Source organism: Suncus etruscus, chromosome 8, assembly GCF_024139225.1.
Source record: "Suncus etruscus isolate mSunEtr1 chromosome 8, mSunEtr1.pri.cur, whole genome shotgun sequence".
NCBI lineage: Eukaryota > Metazoa > Chordata > Mammalia > Eulipotyphla > Soricidae > Suncus > Suncus etruscus.
Window position 1 is genome coordinate 56,108,145 of NC_064855.1, and position 23,307 is coordinate 56,131,451.

Genomic DNA, 23,307 nt, shown 5'->3' on the forward strand with positions numbered 1-23,307 from the left:
TTAGCAAAATCTCATGCTATGGGTTGATAAATTTAAGGTTCCAAGTTCATTCTACTGGTAAACAATTCAGAAATTAATAAAACTATTTTGGAAACTCATCTATTTCAACTGAACTAAAGAAGTCCAATAGATCCTCAATGGGATGACAGAGAAAGTTTCAAAAGTGGTTTAAGAATACTGTGATTTGGGGGCCGGAGTGATAGCCTGAAGGTGAGGTGTTTGCCTTGCATGCAGAAGAGTGGTGGTTCAAATCCCGGCATCCCAAATGGTCCCCGAAGCCTGCCAGGAACGATTTCTGAGCATAGAGCCAAAAGTAACCCCTGAACACTGCCGGGTGTAACCCCAAAACAAAACAAAACAAAAAAATTACTTGATTTGAAGGTTGGCTATATGAGCAAAGCCATTTAATATGGCATATTTGAATTATGTTTCTTACCTGGAAAAAACATACACATAAAACCAATTTGTCTGTCCATCGATGACAATCAGGTAGAGTGGCTGTCTAAACACTTGTTTAGCAGTAATATAGGATACAGAATAACATAAACAACCAGTTTGAGTTTGTTACTATTACATATTGATTTAAGTTTATTTAAATTTTTAGGAGATAACCTTCATTTTTGTAGATTCTTGTCATATAATTTTGAGTCAAAGTCTGGTGAAAAGTGCCAGGAAATGGCAAATATGAAAGAAGCGATGCTCTGTCATGATCTTTATAAATAGATCTAAGAGTACATAGTATGCATTACTGTTAGGTATAATTAATTCTAAAAAATATGATGTTGATGTATTTTACCTCAAGAAAATATAGTGAAACTGTAAAATATTCTTCTTTTCTAGAAGAATTAAATTACTCCTTTTTTCCTTCAGCCATTGGTGCTGGAGTCTAATTTGAGTTTCTTGTAGCCAAGAATAATTAAAAAGATAATACATGTGTATAATTCTCAAGAGGTCTCTTGCAATATTCAGATTTCATCATATATTAAATAAGAAATTACCTGGTTGGCATAGCAAGAACACTTCCATAGTGAAATGCCTATAATTAAGTATCATCACAGGAATATTTAAAGCATTAAATCTCATCACAGGAATATTTAAATCATATACTTTTTAAACATATAACAAAGAAATATTCACAGTTATATGAGTGTTGGAACACAAAGTTCAGACTATGCAGGATTAAAATTATGAATATTTATACCAAGGACACCAGGAAAGCTTATATTTGTTTCTTTCCTTTAATATATTCCATGTTCTGGTGGTAGGTAACTGAAGTCTCATTAACAGCACAGAAACTCTGGTGTAAAACTCATTCACACAGTACAAAAGAGTTAATATATCTTTTCTCTCCATCCATTTCACTATTCATCTATATCTGTAGGAAAGCACTGTAACCTAAGATCCTGATATGTATATTTTAATAAGTCTAGTCTCTATTTCACAGACTCTACTGTAAATGTAAGCATACATCCAGTACTGTCAATATTATCATACAATCTGGCCAGAGTTAAATGTTAGATTAGCAGCCAAATATAACCAAGTGTAGGCTAACTTCAAACCTCAAGCTAATGTCAAATATTCTACAGAAAATTTATAGAGGTAAAAACCAACTATCCACCCAGATACCACCTATAATTATTACAGTCACAATGGTGCTTTGACACCATAATTAAGGCAATATTTAATAAATGTGTAATTGAAGTACTATCTTTAGTTTAGAATATTTATAGTTTTTTGACAATATAGTGAAGTTCTTCCATTTTTCATCTTATCTTCGTTGTCAAACTTCAAAATGAGGGCCATTGCAAGGAAAACACAATATTGATGCAAATGGTTAACCAAGTAAAACTTTTATTTTAAAATGAGAAAATAGCTTTTTTAACAAAATATAAAACCTGAAACAACTTTTATTATTTTTTTTAAATTTTTTTTATTTTGAATTATGAGAACAAAGATGCAAAGAAAGAGGACAAGGTAAAGTTACAGTGGAAGGACAATCACCCATAACATAATTCTCAGAAGAAGTCCCCTTGCTGATATCTTAACTTTGAGCTTTCAGCCAAAGAACGTTAAGATAAATAAAACAGAATCCATGTACAATTACTTTGTCCCTCAAGTCCCCAGATTGTAACACATTATAATATTTCTTAACAGCCCACAAGGCAATCTAAAGCCATAAAATTTACGTAACTCCTTAAACATTAGAGGCATAGTATTTTTTACATTTCCATATACATGCATATTAGCTTAAGTTAACCTCAAATTTTAAGTGGTTTTTTTTTTAAGGATTAGAGTCAAAGGAGCACAGTAAAAACGGTGTTAGAGTGGCAATTGTTGTTTGCATAGGCCCACCAAAATATGAGAGGCATGAAAAGGAATAACCTTGGCCTAAATACAAAGAGATCCTACCCCTGAAGTTTCCTGGCATAAGACCAGCTCTAGGTTTCAGGCAAGTTATCGTCCGATCCAAGACATTGTCCGTAGTGCCAACACACTTTTCACACAGTCTCTGTTGTTGGTATCATGTTTCTGTATTAAAGATCCTGGAATCTGCATAGCCTACATTGAAGTCATGATGCGGAGCGTCTTCTCGTTTCACCTCACCATTAAAGGGCAATGCAGGAAGCCCTGTCCTGTAAGCAGGTTGTTGTTGTTAAGTCTTCTCAGTGTTAAGGGAAGTCTCTTTTGAGCAGGTCGATGTCTGAGCAGTGGTAGGGTCTTCTGTGGTAGAGGATTGCTTCCAGGTGATGTTATAGACAAACCTGGATGTTTCATAGATGGCTTCCCTGGTTTAGGGGTGAATGGAAAATGCCCTTTCTTCTGAGGCCTGTGCCAGGTCATTTTGTCAATGTTCAGGGTGTAAGGTCCCTTTGCACTACAAGATTTGTGTATTCCAATCTCTATTAGATAGGATCTTATTTGTATGTATAGTATTTTCTCATTTTAATGTGCCTATGCAAAAAAGGAGCAATGCCACGTGGAGTTATTGGTGCATATTTGGGACATAAGAACAAGTCCAATAATCCCCATGACATGGTTCAATCATAAGCATTAAACTGGGAGACTCTTTCACCAAAATTCCTTGTTGAACAGCTCATAAAGAGAAGATAAAAAGTGGTTACAATCGTCATTGTATAAGAGAATATTTAGTAAGACTTATAGTTGTCAGGGAAAAACAAAATATTCTAAAGACATACGTGTCCATTTTATTTATTTTGAAACAGTTCAGGGTTGTTACACACAATGCACGGCTTAGGTCTATGATTAGAATTGTGCAATACTGAAGTTAAAAAGAATAATGTGGGTTAGTGATGTTAGGGTGAGAGAGTTAAGGGGTAAAAATGAGCTTTGAAGGTGTGTGGAAAAAAGCAGAATACAAAATGGACATTCTGGATACACAAAACATAACATAAAGATAAGGAATACTCTTAATACAAGCAGTGCGCGCAGGGGCGCTAGCCCCGCGCAGTTTTTCCATATGCAGAGTGGTCAGAAATTGCCAGTGACAAACTTAGCGCAACCGAGCAAATCTCAGCACACCCCAAGTTATGACCAACCATTTCTGGCCGCCTGGGCTGCCACCCCAGAAGGCCTGGAGGCCGGGGGCAGAAGAGGGGAAGTCTGGGAGCCTTTTATGCATGAAAAGAATGAGAAGTCTCGTATTTCTTATGTTCTAAAATATTTTTATGTGGATTAACATAGGTTCTTTAAGTTTTAAGTGTAAGTTAAATTTTGGAGGAAAATAGTTATTTGAGAAAAATAATTCAAAATATCTGTGACTGCTTAACACACAGGAACTATGTGATAGATACATGTTTAAAGAAACTATAGGAACTGAGATGTTTATTTTGGAGCCTCCTTTCTTTCATTTCTAAAATGACTACCATTTTTTATCTTATCTTTATTGTCAAACTTCAGAATGATGGCCGAGAGTATTTGAACATAGGGTAAGAAATTTGTTTTGAATATGGCTGACCTGGGTTATATTCCAGCACCACATATAGTCTCATGAGGACAAGTGGGAATGATTCCTGAGTACAGAACTATGAATAAGCCTAGGCAGCCAAGTATGGTCTCCAACTAAACCAAGCAAAACAAAAAATTTCATAATGAATTGGCTAGAATATATATAAAAATTAAGAATAGAAATGTAGGCTGAGTGTTTTATATACTTCTGTGTCTTAAAATTTACATACTATTATTATTTTAATCAATTATACATTTTAAGTGTATAGTAGTATGGCAATAAATTCATTTACATTATTTTGCAACCATAATCAATGAAACTCCAGAACTTTTTCATCTGATCAAGCTGGAACTCTGTTCCTCATAAACAAAAGTTCTTCATACCCACTTCCTCCCACTCTTAAAACCACTGTCTGCTTCCTGTCTCTGTGTTTCACTCTTTTAGGTATACCATAATAGTGAAATTAAATGTGTTCAAAATTTAAAAGTACAAAATAGTAAAAATATACAAACTTATTTTAAAAATTAAACTTAAGTTTATTCATATATTATATGTATAGCTCTCCTTTATTGATTTGATTATCTTTAATAAATGCTAAGTGAAACGTGTCATTATTTTTACAGTGAAATGACTATAGTTTGTTGTGTGTGCTATGGTTTTCAAGGTAATTTATTTCTCAGTCAGCTCTTATAACATACCAGAAATTATGCTAGCCAGTCCCTAAAGATACAATGGTGATCAAGATTGACCCAGTTCCCAACTTCCTGCAGTTTATGGTAAAGTGTAAGAAGCAGACAATTAATAAAATATTTAAATGATCTAATAAAAGTTTGGATAGGAAGAGTACAGGGATCTTCAAGGAACACTGAGAAGCACCAAATTCAGGTTGGTGAAAAGAAAAACTTTGGCAGGAAAGTGTTCTGTAAGCTGAGACATGAAAGATAAGAATTGTGCAACAAAGAGTGAGCCCAGACACCTAGAAAATATCTGGGAAAAGGATTCAAAAGAAGTTCCATATGGAATGAGCCACATCTGAGAAAGAGAACAGAGATGAAATAAAGTGGTGTCAGGGTACACTGGATTCTTTTACCAAAGTGATGGAACTTGTAAAAAGATTTGATGCACCATTGTGAATGACTCTTTTTATAATACCCATTCTGCCAGAATTGGATTAGGTAGGAGAAAGTGAACACAGAAAAACTATGTAGAATGCTAAAATAATAGTTCATATGAGGGATGGTGGTAACAGTGGAGAAATCACATATACTAAACTGTGTATATATACATATATTATATATATATCAAAATACAAAGAAAAGTAAAGATTTATTTGCTTTCCTTCCTTCGTTCCTTCCTTCCTTCCTCCTTCCTTCCTTCCCTCCTTCCTTCCCTCCCTCCTTCCTTCCTTCCCTCCCTCCTTCCTTCCTTCCCTCCCTCCTTCCCTTCCCTCCCTCCTTCCTTCCTTCCTTCCCTCCCTCCTTCCTTCCTTCCTTCCCTCCCTCCTTCCTTCCTTCCTTCCTTCCCTCCTTCCTTCCTTCCCTCCTTCCTTCCTTCCCTCCTTCCTTCCCTCCCTCCTTCCTTCCCTCCCTCCTTCCCTTCCCTCCCTCCTTCCTTCCTTCCTTCCTTCCCTCCTTCCTTCCCTCCCTCCTTCCTTCCATCCCTCCTTCCCTTCCCTCCCTCCTTCCCTTCCCTCCCTCCTTCCCTCCTTCCTTCCCTCCTTCCTTCCTTCCCTCCTTCCTTCCTTCCTTCCTTCCTTCCTTCCTTCCTTCCTTCCTTCCTTCCTTCCTTCCTTCCTTCCTTCCTTCCTTCCTTCTTTCCTTCCTTCCTTCCTTCCTCACCTAGCAGTGCTCAAGGGTTACTCATGGCTCTGTGCTCAGGAATCATTTGTGGTGGTGGTTGGAGGAACATATGTGATGCCGGAGATCAAATCTGTGTTGGCTGTATGCAAGGCAAATGTGTATTCTATTAACCTGCTGTGTTATAACTCTGACTCCAGATTTATTTTCTTAATGAAATTCAGATCTTAAAATAAAATATAACAAAAATGAAAAGAAACTGCATATTCGAATAAAAGGGCTTTTCAATAGCTTGACCATAAACTGGGGAATTCATTGAGATTTGGGGGGGGGGGGAGTCAATTTTTGCCATGCTATCATCTAGGAAAATCAAGTTTTGTAAAGATTGAAATAAAGTGGTAAAAATGAGAAACATCAGATAATTTGAAACAGACTGCCTAGTCAAGCTTTTTCAACAGCACCAAGAACACAGCCTAATCACACTAATAATAATAATGTAAGCTGTGAAGAAAATAATCACAGTGTGGGACTGTCAAGTACAGTCTCAGAACTAAAATAAAATATTACAAGGTGGAGTTACAGAAAAATTTATCACTTGTTTATGTGCCAGACAACATTCACATAAATAGATACTAAGAATATTAAGATAACAACTCCTTTGAAATTATGAGAAACTTCACAAAATCAAGAAAAACATTATTGCCTGGGTCTTTTTATTAAAGATCTGAAATTCTTGCTGTTATTCTGTCTAATTTTTGTCTCTAATACATTAATTCAAAACTTTAAGAAAAAAAATCCCGTACATTTTTGGAATATTTCCCAGAACTCTTAAGAGTAACAGTACAAAGTATCTTAGCATTTTTTGACTACTGACATGGCAGTTCTATTTTGTATTCTTAAACTGTTTTAGACAGATTTATTAGATATCAGTGACAGACAATAAATCCTGCAGATTTAAAATGTATAATATGATAAAATGTAGGCAGTTGGCATATGTATATTGAAACAAAGGCAACAATCAAAGTAATGTATATATATATCCCAAAGTTTCCCTGGGGCCCCTTGAAATACTTCCCTGTCACCTTTATTAACACCATTCTCTCCTTTCACAACCAACCATTGCCTGGCTTCCAGGTTACATACTACGTAGTATGCATTCTACAGAATTTCATATAAATAGAATTCTATGATATGTAATTCTCTCTGGCTTTGTTCACTTAGCACAATTTTTATAAAGTGCATTGTGTTTTTAGCATATATTAGCTGTTCATTATTTTTTATTGTTAAATAATAGTCCTTCATATGAATACATTAACATATGTTGTCCTAATGAATTAATTCCCTTTTCATTTGAAAATTCTCTTATTTCTGATAACATCCATTGCCCTTGAAGTACTCATCTGCCTTTAATTTAGCCACTCCAGATTTCTTTTGAATATGCATATTGCTATATTTTTAGTTAACCATATAGGTTATTTATTTTAGTAGGCTCCAAAGCTTTAATCTTAATTTTATCCAATCTGACAATATTTTATTTTATTTGGATATATTATTATATTTTTCCTCTTTATGACAAGACCTTAAAAGGAATGGTGTAGACTTGCCATCTCCAAATCATTTCCCTTATTCTCTTTTGTACCTGCTTCAATCTGCCTTCATTTCTAGTACCTCACAGAAACAACTATTGATTAAGGTTGCCCATTCATTCTTACAAAATATCCAGGTTAATTCTCAATATTCTTGTTCTCTACAGTATAGTTGAAACAGTTTATCTCTATATCTTTGAAATTATTTTTTCTTTGCTTGTAGGAGTCTACATATTTTCTGCACTCAATAAACAGCACCAATTCTTCCTTTTCAGTTGTTCTTTGCATTTTATCCTCCTAATTCCTCAATTTCAGAATGACCCAGGGTTTAATCCTTGGACATCCTCTCTAATCTGAATCATTTCTATAATGATATCATATTTCTTACTTGAGTACTTATTAAATATGTATTTAAATATTTCTCTAAAAGCTACCACCTGAAGTAAATGTTGATGTATCAACCACATGCTCCTTAGGACTAATATACTCTCATTAAATTCTCTGTGGTTACTGGTTAATACCTTTAAATTCAAGCCCCAATTTCAGCAAGTTATAATTCTCAGCTAAAGACTCATTCTAGGTCATATGCTTGGGGATTCCAGGACTTGTTGATGTAAAGAGAATGAATTATGACAAGTGTTCAATGTTATTTCAATTTTCATGTTTCTCTTCAGATTGTTGGAAATGCATGTTAATAGTATATATCAGCCTAAAATTGTTGTTGTTTTTGGGATAGACATGGCCATGCTGAGAGCTTACTACAACTATGTGCTCAGAAAACATTCCTGGCAAGTTCATGGGCTATATGGGATGCTGAAGACTGACCCAAGATGACCGAGTATAAGGCAAATATCCTACCCACTGTACTATCACTCTGGTTGCCGTAAATCTAATTTTACTTTTTCAAAGTACTGATTCATTTATTTTTCATTTATGATCTCAAGAATATTTGTGATTACACACAACTATGGTGCAAATCTTCATCTCAGTTACTATTTTCTAGAACATTTTACTTCTTACCATCTGTATGCTGATACTTACATTTCTCTCATATACATATACCTTTCTTCTATGTCCTAGACTAAATTAATTGTTTTTACCCTCAATCACTGTTTACTTTTGTCATGCTTATAGCTAATGAAATCTAAAATTTAGTATATTAACATGAGTATTTATATGATACAACTCCCTCTTCAATGCTATCTAGTATGAGAGTCAATACATGATTGATACGATGTTAAACCAAGCAGCTCACTGATCATTTAATAGTTGACCAATATAAAATAAATGTTGTTCAGGGACTAAAAAGACAGCACAGCAGTAGAGCGTTTGCCTTAGACGCAGAAGGATGGTGGTTCAAATCCCGGCATCTCATATGGTCCCCAAGCCTGCCAGGAGCGATTTCTGAGCTTAGAGCCAGGAGTAACCTCTGAGTGCTGCCAGGTGTGACCCAAAAACCAAAAATAAATAAATAAATAAATAAATTTTGTTCAGTGCACAGGGTCCTTTTTTTCTCTACATCTTCACCAATACTTGGCAACTCTGATCTTTTGGAAGATAATCATTTGAATAAGTGTGAAGTGTTATCATATTATGGTTTTGCTCGAATTTTCCTTCTAATGAATAATGTCAAGCATCTTTTCATGGGCTCATTTTATCATATGTATACCCTCTTTGGAAAAAATATCTATTTAATTTTCATTTTTATTTTGTTTTATAAATTAAAATCATGTACGACATAATTGCTCATAATACATTTGTTCTTTTTCTTTTTTTTTACACCAATACATTTCTTCTAAGACCAATCCCCTCACCAATGTAAAATTCACTCCACCATTTTCCCCAGATTCCCATGTATTCTTAAGCCCACTGCTTTGGCAGAAATAAAATAATATATTTAATATTGTTTATTTACAGATAAGAGGTGATAAAATTATTTTAAAATGTTGTTTACTCTAATTTCTACTGCTAAGCCATATAATATAATCATATAATGAATTATTATAGGAATGTAGGAAAATAATCATAGGAAAAATGTTACTAAAAAAACTTTAACCTGAATAGATAGCAAATTCTTTCCTATTTTCCCTCTCATGTGTGAAAGGAAGATGTTTGCAAAATTCTATTTATTTTGGGCCAGAGTGATAGCACAGAGGCAAGTGTCTGCATGTGGTCAACCTGGAACGGACAGGCATCCCATAAGGTCCTGCAAGCCTGCTAGGAATAATTTCTTTTTTTTTTTTTTTAATAATTTCTGAGTGCAAAGTTAGGAGTAACCCCTGAGCATCGCCTGTGTGGCCCAAAAACCAAACTCCCCCAAAATTATTCATTTTAATAACTAATATGATAAATTTATGATACTGCAATCAGCAGAAAGGCAGTTTATCTGTAATTCTTTTGCATCCACTTGTTTTTTCTTTTTCTTTTTTTTTTGGTTTTTGGCTTTTGGGCCACACCCAGTGATACTCAGGGGTTACTCCTGGATATGCGCTCAGAAATCACTCCTAAAAAAATCGCTCCTGGCTTGGGGGACCATATGGGAGGCTAGTGATCGAACCCAGGTCCATCCTGGGTCAGCCAGGTGCAAGGCAGATGCTCTACTGTTGTTGCACTCACTTTTCTATGCAATGATTAAAGGTGTCTTTTTTAAAAAATTGAATTATTAGGTAACTGGCCAGTCAAGCTCTCTTACCTTTAAATTATTATAATGCTCTAAAAACTAACTGGCAGAAACAACTTATTTAGTGAGTAACCCCTTTATTAACAAACTACAGCTTTTCTTAAAAAGTATAATTAAATCTAGATTGTAAAACAGCAAACTGAAAAAAGAAACCCTAACAAAGTTAAAACTGATTTTTTTTGGGGGGGTCACACCAGTTACTGCTCAGGGGTTACTCCTGGGTATGTACTCAGAAGTCACCCCTGGCTTGAGGGATTGAGGGAACATATGGGACCCTGGGGAATCAAACCAGGGTCTGTCCTATGTCAGCAGCATGCAAGGCAAATGCCCTACAGTTAAGCCCAGCCCCATAAAACTGATTGTTCTTATAATTAAGAATTTTGTAACTTTACATGACAAATGTTGTTACATAATTCAGACTTTAGTGTATTTTATATAAAATAGAATATGTAGAATATATAGACAATATATCAAGCTTAGTCAATATCAAAGAACATAAAAAGATCAACTTCTGACATGGTTGAGAGATATTTGGACTAGCACATCTATTCAAAAGTTAGTGATTTGTGTAGAAGACCCTAGAGTAAAAAAGTGTCAATATAATATTCAGTAATAAAAACTAATTACCAAAATTGAATATGGCACTCAAGATAAAAATAAAAAGCCCAGGTGAAGTTTAAACTGAGTGACCTCATTTCATGGGAATCTAAAACTTTTGATTGCTACTCAAAACTATCATATTGCTGAGAAAATTCTTACATATCTTAAAAGCATGGAAATTTGTATGTCTCACTTTGGCTCTATAAACTAGCTCCTTCTTTCACAGAGATTTAATCTAGCAAGCTCCACGGTTCTCCTTTGATCCAAAAATTATTTCTTTCACTCTTTATAATGTACTTATTTCTGGCCTCTGTTTTCCTGGCAATCTGGACTTATTTGGGTTTTCTGTTAGGAGGACATTCACATTGTAACTGAAATTTTACTTAGGAAAGATCTGAGCTATTTATTAAATGACTTTTCCAAATATTCATACCTAATAAATATAAGAAAGTACCAGAATTCTAATAGTTCATCTTTTTTGCTTTGACACACAGTCCTCTATTAAGGATTTATAATATGAGTTAGTCCAAAGTGATTTTCCCCTTGGCATATTTTGTAATGGTCAAATTGGCACAAATGTTTTAAACATTTTGTTGCTAAGTTATTTTTTTCTATGTATGGAAACTGTATACCATTATAAAAAAGACCATTTGAAAATGAAGCAAACAATCACATTCCTCATTCATGAGTGCATTTTTCTAAACTTAGTAAGAAACCTCAAAAACAGTTTAAAGTATTTGCTTTAATATAGTCATTCCATTTTACAGACTATGTTGCAAGGAAATCTTTAAAGCCCTCACTCTCTGAAAATCACAAATTAATAGAAACAAACATTGCAATTCATGTTTTTTTTTTTTTTCTGTAGCTTTTCAAAGGGTAGTCTATGGACTATTTAGCAAGATATCCATCAGGTCAAATTCATTATCATCATAATACTAAAACCTTGTGAGCCATTTTAATCATGCTAACATTGACACTGGGTGTTCAAAGACACTAATGATTAAAATTGCCAGTATTTTAGCACAAATAAAGCTAGCAACAAAAAATGTACTAATGATCACAGGCATTACTTACAATCACATACTTAGGACTAAAGAAAGGTGTTAATGTCACTGAAGAATATCCATATTGTACAACAGTGATTTAATACAGTTGACAGTGTCATGTATCATTATACATATTTTTCTTGTGTTAAGAAGGCTTAAAATAAACTTAGTGAATTCAAAATGTCCAATACAGTATTATTAACTATAGCCATCATGTTTTACATTACATACCACTACTTCCTTATCTTACAACTGGAAACCTGTACTTTTGAGCTTCTTTTCCCATATTGCCATCAGCCAGCCTTGCCCCTCTGACACTTAAGAACAGCTTTGATAAAGCAGTAAGACATATTAATTAAGTAACAACTTCTGATGAATAGAATGTCTTTAATATTTTATGTGACAAAATGGGAAATCACATACAGAAATATAATAATTATCTTGAGGTAAAGCACTTATAATTGATTGCTTTTAGTTTCAACTTGAGCTAATCTCATTTTTCATGAAACATCATTTTTACATGGCATTACAAATGATGAACTATTGTTCTGACTTAAGTATCTGGCAGATGTTTTCTCTACAATGAGAAACATGAACTCAACACTGACAATATATTTTGTCAATGGTAAAATCTGAGTTTTCAAGCAAAAATAGAAATTTTGGAAACATTTTTGTCAAAATATGGTTGATATCTTCTCAATTCTTAAATATATTTCTGGAGAAGTCATTCATTACTTTAATAATATAGCATTTAATTAATTATAAAGTAAAATGTATCAATATTTAGAAGAGCTACAGGATTCAGTACCAACTTTCCAAATGATAAATATAGGATGATGTGGAGAAAAACTTCATTTACAACACATGACATAACATAGGATTAATGTAACAGATCACATTAAAGATACATTAGTATGAAGAGTATATAGATCTCAAATTTCTAGCAAGTTTTAAAAAACACTACTTTCAAATTTTAATGTGGCATCAGAGGAGAAAATATGTATAATTATCTTAAAATATGGTGGAAACAATTATCAAGAAAATATCAGTCCTATGAAGAAAAGACTACAAAAAATTGATAAAAGCATTATTGGGGTAAAGGGGGTTACTGGAATAATAGCACAGTGGAAGGGCGTTTGTCTTGCATGCTACTAACCTGGGACAGATCTAGGTTCCATCCCTGGCATCTCATATGGTCCCCTGAGCCTGCCAGGAGCTATTTTTTTTTTTTGAGTGCAGAGCCATGAATAACTCCTGAGTACAACCAGGTCTGGCCCAAAAGCCAAAAAGAAAAGGAAAAAAAAGCATTATTTGGAATCACTTTTGAGCAGGGTATTAAGAGAGACAAATGTACTGGGTGATATTTATAGAAGCATCTTATAATTTACCCAACACTCTTGTTAATAGTCACTCAGTTGGCCATTAAGAATATTTGGTACAGATACTGCAAGTATACTTTACTGCAGAGTAAAACAAACAAAAAGTGAGACAGAAAAATAATGGCGAGTTCTTCTACCAAGCTCCAAAAGGAAATAATTGCCAAAACCAAAATACATTTAGAAATATCAATAGCCATTATTTTATTTTTTTGCATGAATTACAATAGCCAAGCACTACACCCTCACCCTCTGACAGAAATTGTCCAACTGCCAAACCACCAAATTTGTTTCAGATTCATAAATTCTGGACACTGTAGTTGCAAGTGGCAGCACAACACCTCAAAATTTTATACTAGTGTCATTCCAGTAGTATCACAGGAAATCTGGTAGTAAAGTTACATAGTAATCTACAAAACTCAGGAAGCCTAATCTGTAACATAGAAGGCTCAATTAACACCAACCACAGTCCCAGTAAATCCTAACACAGTGGAGAGATATACTATATATTTCAAATTGACCCTGTGGACCTAAGTTTGATAATACCATTTGCCTTTGTGTTATAAAAAACAATGCTAAGTCAATTTGTTATGGTGGTAAGTGGGAAACTGGGAACACTGGTGAAAAAAAAGTTCACACTGGCAATGGGATTGGTGCTTGGACATTTAATGCCTTTAATGACTGTATTATGAATAACTTGGCAAAATACAGTGCTACATTAACATTTTAAATAAATAAAAACAAAACTAAAAAATGGGACAGTCAGAACAATTTGCATCTTCAAATGAAAATACAGAATCTTTCAGGAAGACTAGCTCACTTAGAAAACTTCAAAATTTGTTGGAAAAGGAAATAGTCTTGCCAGAATGAGTCCTGAACGATGGCAATGAAAATGCAGACAGCTTTAAATTTAGGTGCTCCCCCATGGTACTTACTTTAAGTAAGTATAACAGATGGATCTTCATAATTAGAATCACATTTGCATTTTCCTTTTCACCAAAAAAAGAGAGCTAAAAAGTGGCATAAAAAACATCATTCCATCATATTTTTATTAATCTTATTTACAATTTGTATGCTGTCTTCTTCATGGCCACTATGACTTGCAGTCCTTTCCAAGAAGAGGAACAAATTTACAAATAAAAGATGAGAAGAGTAGCTACTCATGAGCACAATCTTGAAAGTGACTAGGGTGAGGAATAACTAACTGGAAGGCCCTCCAAAAGTAGAAGAAATAAGAGGATTCCAATACAGCTTTTAGACCCTCAGTGTAATTTCCTACATGAGAATAGTCCTATTTTCTTTTGTGTATATTTCCATGAGACTCCCACTTCTTTCATGTATATTTCCATGAGACTCAAAATTCCTACCACTCATATCCATTTAGTCAAAGCTGCAATTAGATAGATGAAATCATTGAATAAGTTGTCCTTACCAATATAGTGTCTTGTCTATAACTTAAGATAAGAAGTTGCATAAACTTAAATGTGGCTACAGAATTCAATACAAGGATCTGCAAAAGCAGAGTCCAGAGAAGGGAAGAGGTATTAGGTCATGAAGTAAAGGGAGAAGCAAAGCCCAGGGGAGCTGACCAATATAACAAAGAATCTTATATTCCAAACATTAGTTGACAATTTGGTTCTCCTGTGAGGCTGATAATATCCTTATGTTGAAGATTGAGAAATAACATAACATAATATGAAGTTAGAGAATAACATTTTTTCTTTTGTGTTACACCACTTATGTTCAGTTTACTCCAGTTTTTGCACTCAGATCATTCCAGCTTGGGTTTAATGCACCAGACCAAGTGCTAAGAATTGAATTTGAGTCAGCCACATGCAAGTCAAGCATTCTACCTCCCGAATTATCATTCCAACTGAGAATTAGAACATCTTGTCCAAGTATTGTGGAAAAGGAGCTTGAGATAGTATAGTGGCTTGCATCTGGCTGACCCATGTTCCATCCCCAGCATCCAATAAGTTGCCCGAGCACCACCAAGTGCAAATTCCCAAGTGCAAAGCCAGGAGTAGCCCCTAAGCATCTCTGGGTGTGCCTACCCAAAACACCCCAAAACAAACAACCCCCAACAACCCCAATGGACTGTAGTAAAAATGTAGCAAATCCAGAATTCTAATCTAAATCCGATTCAGCAGCAAAACCTATTATCTTGTGTGTCATTTAGGTAATGTCAATCACATGCAGTATTTGTTCTAGTAATAGTTTTGCCTTCATTTATCTATACTCAATTTTTTAGTCAATAATATAACTTATCAAGTCATCTTAATAGGAATTAGAAGTGTTATAAATGACTGAAACAGAGAACATAAACCAATTTGTAGAGAAACAAAAAACTTGACATTAAGCCTCTTGAAGTTTGATTTTTTTCCACCAGGTCAGTTAATAAGCTACAGACTAGTGAGTAAACAAAGTAGGACCCAACTAACTCATTACACCACAAATCTGAGTCTTTATAAAACCCTTTACAAGAGCATATAGTGCATATATACTAATTTTGTACGTTTCTCCATTTAGCACTCAGCAGAGAAGTAACCAACTTTTGTCTCAATGCTTCCTCCTGGCTCTGCACAGGCTCGGGAAATCACTCTTGATTCTGCACTATATACAGTGCTAGGGACAAAACCCATTTCATCCACATGCAAGGTAATTGCCATAACCCCTGTATCTTCTCCAGCTCCAGAAAATTATAATACTACTTTTGTTTTCTCTTACAATGATATACTTTCTCTGGTTTGATGTATCTATTTTTTCTTTGAAGAGGGCACTTAACCTAGGACTCATTCTTCAAAGGAATTGTTAAACTGCTATTTATTTTTTCATCAAATTCTTTATACTTCATCCTAAAACTGAAATTAGAAAGGTATTCTTTACTCTAAATAAAATGCAATAGTGTTGCACATTGACTGATAAGATTTGTAAGCCCAGACTACCTAAAAAAAGAATTCCCCTTTAACATCAGGCATTATCATCAATAAACTGAAGAGTTCTCTGAACAAAGCTCAGTCCTACCCACTCGCTTTGAAGAGCTTATTACTTTTAGGAAATGAGAAGAAAGAAAAGGAAACCTGGAACACTCTTGACCAGGGGTCCTCAATCTTTCTCAACAGGGGGCCAGTTCACTGTCCCTCAGACCATTGTAGGGTCAGACTATAGTTTAAAAACAACATCTATGAACAATAATGGCCCACAGACCGTAGTTTGAGGACCCCTGCCTGAGACTGAGAGGAGGAGTTAAGAGACAGAGAGAAAGAGAGGAGTCAGAGAGTTTGGCACATATTCCTCACATGCACACTGAGGGCCAGGGATGAGTCAGCTGCTAAGCAGGACAAGCAGTGGTGGCAAAAACACCTGGCGGACCAGATAAATGTCCTCAGCATTTGTACCATGGGCTGTAGTTTGAGGATCCCTGCTCTAGACTCTTCAACTTAGAAGAGCATGTGACTCACTGCCCTTCTCACCCTTTATTATTCCTGAAACATTTAGAAAAGTGAGAAAATAAGAATTAGGAAGGGAGGAGGTGGAGGCAAGAGAATATGGGGGCAAATTAGAAGTAGAGGGAAGAAGAGGCGAGGAGAGGGAAGGGAGGGAAGGGAAGACTTATTTGGATGTTTCTTCTTTCCTCCTCCCCTTAGTCCAACAACACAGACCTCTTTTTCTTCTATATTGCCATTCCTGACACCATCCTGTTTGCTAATCTCTTCTACTGCAGTTAAGTGATGGGCCAAGGCACTTTCAGTGGTAGGGAATCTTTCCTTTTCCAGGAGGGATAGGAATAGCAAGAACCCCATTCCCAAACCACAGAGTCTGAGAAAGTAGATATGTTGACTGTGTATATTTTTTTCTTAGGAATAACGTTTTCCAAGATGGAGATAGTTCAGATTGGAACAGAACTAATATTAAAGGTAATTTTTCAGTGAAATAGCCTTTTTAACATGCTGAACTTAGATTATAAACATTTTAGTACAAGGCTAAATTACAGTGGATGTCTGCAAGAAATTTTTTTGATTTACATTCCCACATTTATTCATCAACCATTAAAATAGACAATGTCATCCAAAAGAATGTATGCCCAATACTATTCATTGCAGCACTCAGTACAATAACTAAGACTTGCAATCAATCTAGATGTCCATCAATAGGTGAGTGGATCATGATGTGGCACTTTTATACAATGGAATTCTACATAGCTATAAGGAAGAATGCAAACATGCAATTTGCAGCAACATAGATGGAACTAGAAGATATTATATTAAATAAAGTAATCAGAGGAAGAAGGATAAATACTGAATGATATCAATTATATGTATATTTAGAGTAACTTCACGAAGAAACACAATGGTCTCAGTAGATACTCCAAACACCATAAGTGCCAGGGTATAAGGAGAAGGAAACAAATTGAGTGGAAGAGAAAAACAAAATTCTTTATTCTCTTTAATACTTCAAAGAGACCTGGAGCAACAGATACAGTTGTTTAGATTGAGCAAGTTTTCTATCACTTGGTCTTTATAGAGGTCTAAATAATGTTCTAATTGTTTTTATCAATAGAAACAAGTGCAGAATGCACTTGGAAAACATGCATTCCTACTACAGTGCTCAGTATAAGAATGTTTTAGTGTATTAATTTTAATATTTCTATGAAAACTCTTTAATCTTTGTATTCACCGTGGTTCTTGGAGATATAGGTTGATCACCCTGGTTTTAAATTACAGTGCTATATTATATTAGACTCCAAATACAGTGCTCATTATGATAGTGTCTTGACAAATATTTTAATTTATTCATTTCCATTTGATTATGCCTGATAATATAATCTAATGTTTATGTCCACGATTGTAATAGACAACTGCATGACATAAACTCTTGCTCCAGTGCTCATTCAGTATGTTTTTGTAATTTTTTTCAATTCAAGCTAGTTTACTATTATATCATAATTGCCATGTTTTCAGGAAAGAAACCTGGATGCTCAAGACATGTTAGATGATAATTCATGGTGTAGATTCCTTTTACAGTGCTCAATACCATATTGCTTAGTATTCTAGATGTAAAAAATATTATTGTTTTAAGAATGCTCTATGCACACTAACCCAGGAAGTCTTTCTTCAGCAAACTTTATCCTCACCAATGATGATTTGCGTAAGAATTGGAAAATGTTTCCATCTGATTTACCAGCTTTATATTTTTTAAATGCTCTGACCCATTCCACCTGGGTCAGATTTTCAACTGCAACCTATGTATTAATCTTAAATGTGTGTGTGTGTGTGTGTGTGGGTGGGTGGGTGGGTGGTGGATATCTATGTCTGTCTAACATCCATTTGTTTGGTTCATAATGCCTACCTATGTTGTATATAGTACTTGCTCCTGTTATAAATAATCCTTCCCTCTCCAACCTCCCACTTCCTATCACTTTACAAATCCTCTCCTCTTCTATCCTCTCAGACTCCTCACACCCCTAATCTGTCATTTTTCCCTATCTAACCCTTTTTGCCCTCAGTTTTTAACCCTTCCAGAACTGGAACTTTGCCTTTGTGATAGCCAGCTGCTAACTGGCTCCCAAAGCAAAAGGACAGCCTTCCCGTCCGCCTTTCCTCGGCCCTGGAAGAAGGTACTGCCACTGCTCCTGCTGATTCACTCTATTCTGCTCATTTCTCCCACCTACCTTCACTGTGGACTGTTGCTCACTATTGGATTCGGCTCTGGAGAGACCCTCAGCACGAGGACATTATCTGATTCCTGACTTCTATGAACCATTTTTCAGACTTCATAAAACCCTGATGAAGGTTGAAAGTGTGCTCTAGATTTTTTATCCTCCCCAGATTATTTAAAAAGACTTAAAGAGGATATGTATGTTTCCTTTGTGTATTTCTTTAGACATATTTCCTTAATAATTATAATTCTTAGTGTGTATTTCCTTATGTAGAGATAGCTTTTCTCATCCCTTTTTCGGATCTGTTTAGGAAGAAATTCTAGTAGATAAGTTTCTCTGGGGATCTGAGTTCATTTTTTTGTTTTGTTTTGTTTTTTGTTTTTTGGGTCACACCCAACATCGCTCAGGTGTTACTCCTAGTTCTATGCTCAGAAATCATTCCTGGCAGGCTCAGCGGACGATATGGGATGCCAAGATTCAAACCACCGACCTTTTGCGTGCAAGGCAAACACCTTACCTCCATGCTATCTCTCCAGCCCCTGGGATCTGAGTTCAGGTCAGAACCAGGTTATAGAGATTGTTATAGCTTACTATTTTTTTTTTTTTTTTTTTTTTTTTTTTTTTTTTGGTTTTTTGGGTCACACCCGGCGGTGCTCAGGGGTTACTCCTGGCTGTCTGCTCAGAAATAGCTCCTGGCAGGCTCAGGGGACCATATGGGACACCGGGATTCGAACCAACCACCTTTGGTCCTGGATCGGCTGCTTGCAAGGCAAACACCGCTGTGCTATCTCTCCGGGCCCATAGCTTACTATTTTTATCCCCTTATGCACCATGCTGTGTCATGGTTCCTTTTTGCTTAGAAACATTATGATGGGGAAATCTTTTGTATAAAAAGAAGTTCATATGTATTAGGGATAGGAACTCATATATAGTGCAGAGAAGGCTTTCACCATGAACATGTGAGTTGTGACTTGACTGAGGCTTCAGTTGATTGGACATCAACCTTTCACCTCTAAACATTGGAGCCAATCTTTCAACTAGCATAGTTTCCTGCACCATCACCAGAAATAAAAATTCTACTGGGGGAAGCCCAAATCTGCCCTGGAACAGACTTGCTCCAGGATGGGTTCATATGGCACCCTAACTACTAAGAAACAACTTGCTTTCAGGGAAGGTTTCCCTGCCTTGCCACCTGACAGTGAGATGAAACCAGAAGGTTCTCCCTGTCACCCTGGCTTTGACATAGGATCTGTTTAAAAAACAAAATCTCTGATTATTGAAGCCTGACTGCAACAACTGTGATTGAGGAGAACTTTTCCTGCGACCATGAAGTTTGGACTATGTGACTTTGTGGTTAGACAACTTTAGTGTGCCTTGAGCCTGTAGTTCTCCTTATTACAGAATGCTTCCTAGGTAGGGACATTCTGGTTTTAGGCCAAATGTTTTTTCTTTCTATTTCCCCCAACATTCGCTGCACCTATTTAAAAACTGCCATTCCTTTTTTTTTTTATCTAAAGATAGGGGATCCCATCTTTTTCATTGAACTCTGGGTCATGAATTACTTTGTTTTACCTCATATTTCTGTATTTTTCTATAAAATTAAGAAGGAAAAAAAAGAAATGGTGGGGTCAGGGTCCAAGTGGTCTCCAGTGCATTGGTGGAGATAAAAAAAGGACAGAACTAACTACCTAAACCATAGTCAACAACAATAGAATCAAGAGACCCAAACTATGCCAATCTAAATTTACACTGGCAGGTCAGGGGAAAGGGGCAATGGTATAGGATGTTCGCTGGAATATTTGTGGAGAGAGGTCGACACTGGTGGTTGGGATAGTCCTTAATCTCTGTCACTGTATGTCTGAACTTCAACTATGAAGGACTTTTTAAATTACTATGGTTTCAATAAAGTAAAAAAATAAAATAGAGAATGTATTTGAAAAGGCAAAACAAGTGCTAAGGAATATGCACACAATAAATTCTGTAGTTATAAGAATAAGACCATGCCTTGAACTTGAAATTTATCAATTGCTCCAAGATTTCTACTTTTCTGTATGAAACACAGAACTTAATGGACAAAACTATTATTATTATGCCTGTTAATAACTATATTTAGATGTGAAAAATCTTAGTAAAACCAGTCCAGAGGTTATATTATTTTTAGTTGTTCAAACTATTATTCACCTGAGAACTCTAAATCCAGAAAGGTGATGGATTCTAATTTATTAATATTAATTTAACAAGATCAATTGGAAATATTTAAACTGCCTATATCAGAAACCATTTACTGCATTGCTATATAATAAATCTTATTTTTTTTGTTTTGTTTTGTTTTTTGGGCCACACTCGGCGGTGCTCAGGAGTTACTTCTGGCTGTCTGCTCAGAAATAGCTCCTGGCAGGCACGGGGGACCATATGGGACACCGGAATTCAAACCAACCACCTTTGGTCCTGGATTGGCTGCTTGCAAGGCAAACGCCGCTGTGCTATCTCTCCGGGCCTGCTATATAATAAATCTTAATGAGTTTATTTTGGGACAAAGCAAAGAATACAATGCTCTATTTCTTAAGGGTAAAATCTAATAGGATTAGATTTGCAGTGAAAAAAAGCTTAAAGAGAACTTGGCCCATTGGAACTGGCAAGACCCTCTGAGCAGATGCCTTCAGAATCATCTGATGAGAAAAAACTTATGCAAATGCAGTCAGATCTTCTATAACTGCCTCAACCATGTGGATGCAAACAAATGGAATCTTATTTCTAGTTTTCAGCTTTGGTAGAGCCAAGGGAAGTACTTCATATTTCAGTCTATATGGAAGATTTCTTTTACAATGTAATTAGGATTTATAAAAAAAAAAAAGCTGAACAAGGTCAAAGAGATAGTTTAGGGTTAATGGTGATTGCCTTTCATATGGCTCACCCCTGTTTCATCCTGGGCATGCTATACCCGAACACAGAGCTAGGAGGAGCCCCTGACCAATGTTGGTGTGGTCACAACCCCAAATAAATAAGTTGAACCTCTGAAGCAGTGGTATACCTTAGCATATTTTATGACACCATGCACAAAATTCAATGTACTTTTAACAACAAGCTTAAGTCAAAGAAAATTTAGCTTATATAAATGGTTAGAGTTATAATAATTATTTCTTGATATAACATATTTTAGAATGTAGATGGCATCATCTTGGGAATTAAGGAAAGCAAATGTTTATAGGAAAATAATTTTATTTTATATGTTAAGTATTATGATCCTTTTTACAATATTATTTCTATGAGTTAATTTATAGATTTTTTTCATTTAAAAAGACCAAGATTGTGAGATATATAACAGTTGCTTCACAGTTTAAAATAAAAAAATGAGTTAACTTGTCTAGAGGAGCATTGGGTAAGTAAGATGCTTACCTTGCACATGACCAAATCAGTCTTGATCCCCAGAATCCCATAGGAACTCAGAGCATCACAGGAATGAATCTTGAGCACAAATCCAGGAGTATTCTCCGGTCATCATCAATCATGCCCCCATCCAAAAAAAAAAATAATAGCGTCTTTTTATACAGCACACTATTCTACCTTTAAATGTTATAGTGGACCTAGTCTTCTGGATAGAATATAAGAGGGAATTATAGCTAATGAATCAAATATCCAATTATGCCTTCACTACTGTGAAAACCATTCTATGTTCCTTGAAAATTATTATGCTATTAGTCACCCCATGGATCGAGGTAAAGGGTATTATGCTGAGTTAAGTCAGCTGGGAGAGAGACAGATACAAAATGATATCTCAGAGAAAGGCTGCAACTAAGAACCAAAGGCATGCTCATTTTGACAGCACATATACTAAAATTGGAACGATACAGGGAAGATTAGCATGGCCCCTGTGCAAGGATGGCACGCAAATTCGTTAAACATTCCATATTAAAAAAAAAAAAAGAACCAAAGGCAACAGAACTAGAGAGTTGATATCAGAGAGTTGATATTCATCTTATCCTGACTGTTGATGGAAGTTGGGTTTAGAAGGGGTCCTTAGGGCATGGTGGACGGAAGCATACACTCCAGTGATGAACGTGGTGATAGAAGAATATATCTATATATCAGTTGCAGTACTGTCAATAATTATCTACCTCGATAATAAAAAGGTGGAGCAATTACATGTTACTGCCCTGCCAGAAGATAATAGTTGTATCTTGATTCAATTGCCAGGTCCACACACAGCAAATGGTTAAAGGTTAGTGATTCAAAGGTGAATGAAAAAGGAATTTTAAATTAAATAGAGCAACTTGGTAAGTCCTACTATCACTGTATTATATTTCACATGCATGGTTCCTTACTGTGATGTGTCATAATCCATAAATATTTATCTAGCAACCTCACATTTACAACATACCTGAGAGTCAAATTGTAAAATTCAGTCATCTAAACTGTTATGTATTGAAGGCAAAAGTCTTACACCATTAACTTCACAGATTATGGATTTTATGTTTTGCCTAAATATATGAAGCTTGCTGATCTATTTTTTAATCCAAAAGAGAAAAGCCATAAGTGAGAGAAGGAAATGCTGTGGGAGCAGAGAAAAATGAAAGTCATATGACATCAATTGCCATAT

The 23,307-nt window shown here is 35.4% G+C and overlaps 1 protein-coding gene and 1 non-coding gene across 2 annotated transcripts in view; one reads left to right on the top strand and one right to left on the bottom strand.

The window, feature by feature from the left end:
* Window positions 1-23,307, bottom strand: part of LHFPL6 (LHFPL tetraspan subfamily member 6) — a 291,971-nt gene that overhangs the window by 82,308 nt on the left and 186,356 nt on the right. The gene's annotated exons all lie outside the window — the stretch shown is intronic.
* LOC126017063 (U6 spliceosomal RNA) lies at window positions 22,518-22,624 on the top strand. The gene has a single exon (XR_007498739.1). It is a non-coding gene; the product is annotated as a U6 spliceosomal RNA (small nuclear RNA).